We start from the raw sequence: 8,318 nt of genomic DNA on the forward strand, positions 1-8,318 counted from the left end.
TTAAACGTTGTGTTATAACATACCTTTAAGAAAAAAAATTAACTAAAACCACCTTCTATCACAATTGTTCCCAAATGACAAATTATTCAATGTAACATAATAGGACTATTTTGTATACAACTATGAAATCCTACATAATCAGGTCAAATAAATCAGGTCACTTCCAATGGTGGAGAGATATCACACAAGTTTCTGATGGGCATCCACATTTGACTTTTTTTTTAATCATAGATCATTTCTAAAAAGCAGTTAGCTAAAGTTGGTTTGGGTGCTGACAATGTATTTTTTAACTTATTTATGGCCAAATTTTCAATCTCAGCATGAAATGTTCCCTGATATCCAATTACCTTTGAGCCATCTCCACTGGCTAACAGCATGAGCTAAAAGAAAATAAGTTGTTTTAATATTAGCCTAAGAAAAGCATAATCCAGAAATTAATCAACAGGGGAAAATGAAAACATGGCAAAGAATGTGTTCAGAAGTCCAAAAAAAGAAGGTTTTTTTTGGGGGGGAGTATTGTAATGAATCTAATCTTCCATTTCACCAGCATAGATAGTTTGGGTGTGGTTATTTAATTATTATGACAAGTTGCTTGTGATCAGACTCTTTTTCATATTTCGGGGTATCATTAGTAGCCTCCTACCAAATCAGCTGTGCTATCATATGGGCCCACAGACAAGATAGTGAACCCTGGTGAACCATCTTAGACCGACTAGTAGCTATGTAGGCACAATGCTACTGACTTTACCCATATCAGGCTGATTTAAACTAAATACTCCTAGATCTATCTACTGTATTTAGGACCCAGCTGTTCTACCCACAGAGAAGATAGCTTATGGGAAAGCTCTTTATCTGCTTACCTTCATTTACTTTTGTGCACTCTCCGTTTCCTATAAAAGCACAGAATTCTGTTAATAGAAGATAGAATGAGTTGTGTTAACATAGTTTATTATGATATAGGATCAGATACGCTGTTCAGTTATTTTTAATTTTATGCCTAACTCTACATGACCCCATTTGGGATTTTTTTTGGCAGAGATAGTAGAATGGATTGTCATTTCCTTTTCCAGCTCACTTGTAAAATGAGGAAACTGAAACAAACAGTGTTAAGTGATTGCCCAGTGTCACATAGCTAGTGTCTGAGGCCAAATTTGAATTCAGGAGGAGGACTATGTACTATACTCCATCCACTGAGCCACTTAACGGTCCAAGCTTCACACATACTACAGGTCAAATCCCATCCAAAAAAGATGTCACCTAATACAAGTAATCTCTGCCTCAGCATCCAAACCAGGTAAGGGGATTTGCTGCTGCTGCTGCTGTTTTCCCTCTTCTTCCCTTTCTCACCTTTTCCACCCAGTCCAATTGTTGCCTGATGCTGACTTCATGAGTGTGTCCTGGGAGGCTTCACACAATACCTTGCTGTTAATATAGCCACTGGAATCTTTTATCCAGCCTGCCTGGGCTCAGACTCTGAGTTGGCAAAGAGCCCATTATATCAATATTGTGGTTTCAACCCATTTTGGAAAGCGCTTCCCCAAGGCCATGTGACAACCCCAGAAGCTGGTTTGGCACTAGACCACTTCATCAGATTGCTAACTCTGGAGCTTTCAAGTCTTCTGTTTTTGTATTGATGCCTCCCTTCCATTAATCATTTACAGAAGGTGAGAGTGCTTCACTTGAAACATCTCACACCAGTCGTCCTGATCTATATCTGGCCACTGGATCCAGATGGCTCCGGAGAAGAAAGTGAGACAGGTGAGTTTGCACAGCCCTTGCTTGCTCCAGTCCAATTCAGTCGCAAATCATGATATCATCTTCCAGATTTCATGGTCCAAACAAGGACACCTCACACCTATTTATCCATAAGTTTATATCTCTGATTCCTCATAAAGCTCTTGGACTCTGAGTAATTGCCTATTAAAATAACAGAAGTTCCCTGGGACAAGTACAGAAATAGTTGGAGTTGGTTAATCAGCTCAGGCTGGATCATGGTGCATGGTGAAGGAATCTATCATGCTGCTTTCAGAATACTGCTTCATTTATTCTTTTAAGTAGCATCAGACACCAAAGCTCTGAGATGGTGATTTAGTCATCTTGTGGTATCTTTGGATTTGATATGATAAATGTTACATATATGATGCCTCAAGTTTTCCTAAAGCACGTTCCTCCCCTCATACTTATATCATTCTTATTTCTATCTGTACCAATCCCTCCATAGAATGTTAGCTCCTAAAGGGCAAAGATTTATGTTTGCACCATCAGTATTTAGGAGAGTTAGTTATTCAGATTAGGCATTTAGTAAGTGTTTATGATTCTTGAGGGCACTAGATATATATCATCAAGATTCCCCAAACTAATACCAATCAATAATGGCAAATGATATTATGTTTTGTTGTTTATTATGTAATAATTATGTATGTAACAATGTATGCATGTAACAACAATTATGTATTGTTGATTCTTCTCAAACTAATTTTTGATTTATTCTACTATACTCTTTTAGTGAAAAGGGTAAGTTTAACAAAAGAGTATTTAGGACTAACCAACAAACAAATATTTGTTAAATGCCAATCATGTACTCAATTTTGTTATAGCTATTGTGGGAGCATCTAGAAGCAAAAGGCATAAAGAACTTATAATTTACTTGGAAAGAGAAGACTAGACTCTTAAACATAAAACCCACAGTAAATTGTAATATAATTTAATGTTATATGGTATATACTATAGATGCTTTAAGAATTTGGAAGTCAGCAGGAACAGAGGCACACATAGTCTTTAACATATGCCATTAGCATTATATTTTGTGGTTCTCATGATAATTTTGGGATCATCACTGATTACAAAAAAAAATCCTCAAATCCATTCTAACCTTCAGGAAAAAGGGGCAAGATAATATTGGAAAGACTTCATAGAAGAAGCAAGATTTTATCTGGGATTCAGTAGATGAGTAGAATTTGATAGGCAGAGGAAATTTCAGACAAGAGGAACAATATAAGTAAATGTACAGAAGTGGAAATGAATGTAGGGTGAATTTATCTATCATAGACCAAAATGATTTTCTTTGATTCCTATAAATTGTTCAACTCCATGGATGAATGAGCAAATGGTTACTAAATATTTTGAAAGCCTCAATATTAAAACTCTAAATAAAGTCAGTTGCTAGACATGTTTTATAATGTCCTGGAAACCTTTGGAGATGGTTGGGTTTCAATAAGAGCTTAACAAATAAATTCATCCATCCAGTCTGACTAGAGTAGTAGTTACATGGATAAATAGGTTGAGGACGCATTGTGCTCTTGAAAATCTTGAGAATCAACTAAGAGATTTAAACTTTGTGAAATGGTTCTTAAGGGGGGTTTTTGTTTGTTTCAGCAGGGAAATTTTCGGGTCCTAGATTCTATGAGGCACTGGCATTCAAGATACTGAGAAGCACATACTATCCATTTTTTAAAAGTTTCCAAATCTACTAGTCATCAGCAAGTAGTTCACCTGTCTTGCTGTCAGCCTTTAATTGGATTCATTTCAGTCCTTGTTTCTCATTTGGGAATTTATTTTTTTCCTAATCAATTTTCTTGGCTCCTTACTTTACCTGCTTATCCAGATTCACCAATCTAGGTTTATGTCTGCCCAGCCCTCTTAACCAGATGCTTCAATTTCCCTCTTTGACTGAACAATCTTGGTACAGAAATCTCATGCTTCTGATCTTTGCTTTTTTACTTTCCCTTCCTAAAGGGATTCTATGTTGGATTTGTGAGCCTATCAACTGCTTAGTCAATCCTCTGATCAAGGGACCCCAGTTCAGAACAAGTGTTCCTGAGACCTTTTCCATTACATAAGTCTCTGTGATCAGGAGTAAAGATTCTTCAAATAAGGCCCTTAGAAGCTTTGGTCCTCTGATGGTCTGCCAGAATCAGAGTCCAAGACATATCTGTACAAGCAGACTCTCTTTCTGAGTTTCCCAGGAGCTAAGGGAAAACTATAAGAAAGAAAAGGATCCTGGATTTCATATTGACAATCTTTTATTGTTCCAGGTAGGTGATGAAATATGTCATTGGTTACCTTTTTTTTTCTAAATATCATATGTCTAGATAATTAATGAAGTGTATAGAGAAGATTAACTTTTAATAATATATAAAATAAAATATATATAAAATTATATAAAAATAATATATAAAATGAAAAATAAAAATATATAAAAATAATAAAATAAAATATAAAAATATATAAAATATAAAAAATATATAGTACTTTTTTTTGCTATCCTAAGCTGAACAAACAATATCTTAATGCAAAATAATCCTTAATGAAGGCAATATCCATCAGGTAAATACACAAATGCCTTGAAAAGGCACAATCTACTTATTAATTTACTGACTTTTGACTGAACTTTAGTGATTGAAACATGTTGATCACAATACTAAAATGGTTTACATTGCTACCAAAAAAAACAGACTCTCAATATATCTTTAATGCCTTTTCTTCCATAGTTTTGGTTGGTTTGTAAGATGGGACACTCATATTTTGTGAAACTTTCCAGAGAAAGCAAATCTGTTCTTCACATTATAGGCAGTTCAATAATATTTTCACATAACTATTTCAAGAAATATGCCAGTATGGCAGGGTTTGTAGTGATTTCATGGATAACATGGTAAAAAACATATGTCTTATAACATATACCCACATAGATACTAATGATTTCTTAATTGGCATGACTTTCTTGAATAGGGACATCTCTTTGAAAAAGAAATGTCTCAGAGAGCCACTACTTCACAAGCATTTTATCTTTGAAAGTTACCTGTGGTTTCTCAAAAAAAAAAAATCACTAATCATGGTATTTTACCTAGGGCTATCCTTATTTTAAGAAATCAAGAAGTCATAGTTCTACCTGCCATTATTTTTCTGTTCCCATTTGATCCTTGAAGTAATTATTTATAATATTCTTTGTCTCTTCAAATCTGTTATTCTGATGGAACTTCCAGACCCCTAAGAAGCATCAGAAAGTGCAGGCTATCATGTTTTCCCCACCTTTCTTACCTCCTGCTTAGAGCTAGAGGTCATGAGCTTATGCTTTGTTTTTTTCATTGGTGGCATCCAGGTGGGACTTAATATAGAATGGAGTAGAACCTAATTATGTAAAGTCATCTCTAATCCTCTGTTCTGTCATGATAGTTAAGACCAGTTGGTGTGCCTCTGGTGTCATTTTTCCACTACATAAGTCTCTGTGATCAGGAGTAAAGATTCCTCAAATAAGGCCTTAGAAGCTTGAGTCCTCTGATGGTCTGCCAGAATCAGAGTCCAAGACATATCTGCACAAACAATCTTTCTGAGTCTCCCAGGAGCCAGGGGAAAACTACTAGAAGGATTTTAGTAATGACAATCTTTGACTGGCCCAGGTGGGTGGTGAGATGTCATTGGTTAGTTTTTTTTTTTTTTAATTTCATATGCCTAGATATATCAACTCAATGGAGCAGATTAAGGATAGAACTGATAAAGCTACAGTCATAGATTTAGAACCCAGATTAAATAAATTCATTCTGCTTCTTAAGCATAAACTTTAAACCCAAACCCTAGCCTTACAACTTTGAGTGAGAGAATGTGGATGGTTCTGTATGTGCCCATCTTTCTCCCAGGAAAACACTTAAAAGACATTTCATTTTTGTATTCTAAGCATAGATTGTTATGCTACAGAATTTATTAAGTAACAGTTAAACCTGATTCTAACAGAACTAAGCATGGGAGAAACAGATCTTTTTCACATATCTGAATCCAAGATCCAGGAGATTACAGGCAGATTATAGATTAGTATTTGACATTAACAAATGAAAAAAATATGAGTAAGAAAATAAGACCTGTAATAACTACAACAAGGTAGTAGTAATTTGCTCTTTAGAGTTTCATGTATGCTTGGATTTGACTTGCTTGTAGAGTACAATCCTTTACTCCAAAAAAGATGGCATAATCCATGCAAACTACATTAGAGTCAAGCCATTTCATACTGAGGGATTAGAACAGGTTTACTCTATGTCTCATAGAGTTACATCTAATTTTTTAGGCCAACTAATATAATTTTAAAAAACCTCTTAAAAATTAAGAAATTCAGACATGACACCAAAGTCATGTCTCTAAATTGAACTGTAAGTTTAAAATAGTTTTTTCCCCTTTTGGCAAAAAAAACAAAAAGCTTTCTTTTAGAATATGAATAATTCAGAGAATCTTGGGAAGATGTTGATGGCTCTATTCAAAGCAAAGTGAACAGTACCAGAAAAAAATTTTGCATGATGACTACAATCATGGAAAGACAAAGTTGAATGACTTCTGAACTGTGCTCAACACACTGACTAATCCTGACTCAGAAGACTAAAGTTGAAGCTTGTCTCCTGTTTCTCAGGAGATCATAAAATTAGAACTCTAGAACTGGAAAAGTTCCCTGAGGCTATCTAGTCCAATTCCCTCATTTTACAGATATGGATATTAAGGCAGACATTATGTGACTTGGCCAAGAGACAGTGTTAGATATAGTCTATGTGTTAATTTGTTTTGCTTAACTGTACTTATTTGTTACAAGGTAAGATTTTACTGTGTATGGAGTAGGTGGGAGTCATGAATGATGGTAAAAAAAATGAAATCAAATATTTTTAAATACTTTATTACAAAACCAGGAGCTTAACTAGAGTAGTATGTGATATAGTAGGAAGAGCTCTGTATTTGATATTAGAAGACCTGTATTTGATTACTAGCTTTTGCAATGTCCCTTTATTTTTGTGAAACTCAGTTTTTTTGTGTCTAAAATGAGAAAGTTTAGTTAGATCTCTAAAGTTCTAGACTCCTAAGTGGAATCAAAACTTTCAAAGCTTTCCTCTGCTCTATCTAGGATAAATAATACATCATTCCTATTCTTATAGTTTGCTTCCTGTAGAAACTAATGTCCTTAAATAATAATTAAGATCAATTAGCAGATTATAAGTACATGAAATAATGACAAAGTACCATAAAAATGCTGAGGAGTGGCCAAGCAACCAGTAGAGGCTTCAAGGAATGGGCTATGGAGATGGGTAAGATATTAACAGGGATTGGAGATGAGAGAAGTTAAAAAGGGATCAGTCTAGAGCAAAAGTGGATATCAGACTTAGAAAATTTTGTGAAGAAAAACACTTGCTCTGTAAGAAATTTTATGTAACATGGCTTAAACAGGGAATGTGCAAAACTGTTCTTCTTTATTCCAACTATATGTTCTTTAGGAACTTTGAGGGTGGTGGTTTCCTAGATATTTCCTCATGGCTGTGGGTGACCTATCACTCTTGCACTTTTAAGACCAAGAAGTATCCTCTTATAGACCACTAAACAGAAAGAGTCAATGACTTAATGGATCTTTGAAAAGATATGACTTCATCCTCCCCACATACCTCACTTACATTCCCTTCAGTTCTTATATGCACCAAAGAGTTCTCTTTCACTAAATTTTCCAGAATAGAAGGAAAAGAAGCAGTGCTCTTTCTCCCGACATTGGCCAAATATTGGCAGAGCTTGTACCCAAGCTTCAGAGAGTTTTTTTTTTCACTTCTTAAATGTTTCCTTTCTTGAATAAGTGATCAAGTATCATTCTTGAGATAGATGTATCCAGGTGACCTTGAGAGTTCAAAAGGTACTTATTATAAGAAGTGGATCTGAGTGTTGGCAAAGTTCTTCCATCAGAGAAAATGACCATTGGCCCAAGAACTAGCATGGATTTTATAGAAGACATAAATTGAGATTATTCTGAGCCAAGATAAATGTGAAAAATTCCATAAATTTCTGCGTTCTGACGTTTATGATTCCTAGCAGATATAAGTATCAATTAATAAATGCTTAAATATTATCAATGATTGATGAGTCTTTTAGCATTTCTTTTGCATAAATAAAAGAAATATCTGTCCTTTATTAGATTCATATTCATTGAATATTTTTCTATTTCCCTTCTCTGGGGAGACTCTAGAACCATTTTAAATAAGTTTTAAGAAATTTTCTTCAAGACACTGAGATGTGGGTTTAATGAACTACAATGTGAGAAAAGGAGCTTAACCTCACTAAAGAGAGGCCAGGCTTCCCTAGGAAGCTAATCCAGAATGTGTGCCCTAGGTTTCAGACCAAAGGGCCCTTTAGGGTAAAAGAAAGAAGGGAAAGTGCTAAATCTCCTTCAGGTCAGCAACTGTTTCTTACACAGAAAAGAAATGCTTAAAGACATAAAAGCCTGTTGAAGAAATTACTCCTTAACAGAAGTCAGTTCTTGGAAAAGACAGCACCAAACCAACACATATGACAAAAATGATGAAAGATAG

This window comes from Sarcophilus harrisii, chromosome 5 (genome assembly GCF_902635505.1).
Source record: "Sarcophilus harrisii chromosome 5, mSarHar1.11, whole genome shotgun sequence".
NCBI lineage: Eukaryota > Metazoa > Chordata > Mammalia > Dasyuromorphia > Dasyuridae > Sarcophilus > Sarcophilus harrisii.